Source organism: Littorina saxatilis, unplaced genomic scaffold (genome assembly GCF_037325665.1).
Source record: "Littorina saxatilis isolate snail1 unplaced genomic scaffold, US_GU_Lsax_2.0 scaffold_237, whole genome shotgun sequence".
Lineage (NCBI taxonomy): Eukaryota > Metazoa > Mollusca > Gastropoda > Littorinimorpha > Littorinidae > Littorina > Littorina saxatilis.
Genome location: NW_027127040.1, coordinates 177,501 through 178,407, shown reverse-complemented (window position 1 = coordinate 178,407; position 907 = coordinate 177,501). Strand labels below are relative to the sequence as shown.

Here is a 907-nt window from a genome sequence, read left to right as displayed (position 1 = left end):
CCATTTGCATCTAAACAGACCCTAGAGCAGGAGGTGAGAATGATGCTAGAGTTAGACGTCATAGAGCCTTCTAGTTCGCCATATTGTGCACCTGTCGTGTTAGTGAAAAAGAAGGATGGATCAACCAGAGTGTGTTTAGACTTTAGAGGTTTGAACAGCATTACAGTGTTTGATGCGGAACCGATTCCTGATGTGGAAGAGCTGTTTGCAAGTTTGGCAGGGGGGGTCTATTTTACAAAGATAGACCTTGCGAAAGGGTATTGGCAAATTCCGGTTAATCCTCATGACAAAGAGAAGACAGCGTTTCAAACCCCACTGGGACTTTTCCAGTGGAAACGAATGCCGTTTGGATTGTTGACTGCACCGGCAACGTTCGCCAGGATGATGAGAATGCTTGCGTTAGACAGATTCAGTGGTCTAAATTTTTTTGATGATGTACTGGTGTCTAGCAAAGCGTGGAAGGAACATTTGGTGCACGTTGAAGGGGTCCTACGAACATTGCATGAGCAGGGTCTGACGGTACGACCGTCAAAAGTGGAAGCTGGGTTTCAAGCTCTGGAGTTTTTAGGTCATGTGGTGGGGAAAGGTCGGTTGAGACCGGAGAAATCCAAGGTTCAAAAGATTTTGGAAGTATCGACACCTACTACCCAGAAACGAGTTCGTTCCCTGTTGGGTCTGGTTGGGTACTACCGGAGGTATGTACCGAACTTTGGTCAACTGACAGCGCCAATCTCTGATTTGCTCAAGAAAAAGACGAGTAGACGTTTGAACTGGACAGCTGAGTGCGCTACAGCTTTGCGCGAGTTACAGAAGATCATTTCTTCATCTCCAGTGCTAGTTTTGCCGGACTTGACACGTCAGTTTGTTGTCTGCACATATGCCAGTGCTGTTGGTATAGGCGGTGTCT

At 46.9% G+C, this 907-nt stretch overlaps 1 long non-coding RNA gene across 1 annotated transcript in view; it reads left to right on the top strand.

Annotated features, from left to right (window-relative positions):
• The first annotated feature begins 769 nt into the window (after positions 1-769).
• The window catches only part of LOC138955505 (uncharacterized), a 1,831-nt gene continuing 1,693 nt past the window's right edge, over positions 770-907 (top strand). Inside the window, exon 1 of the long non-coding RNA XR_011452255.1 lies at positions 770-907. This exon is cut by the window's right edge and continues 705 nt beyond it. This is a non-coding gene — a long non-coding RNA (uncharacterized lncRNA).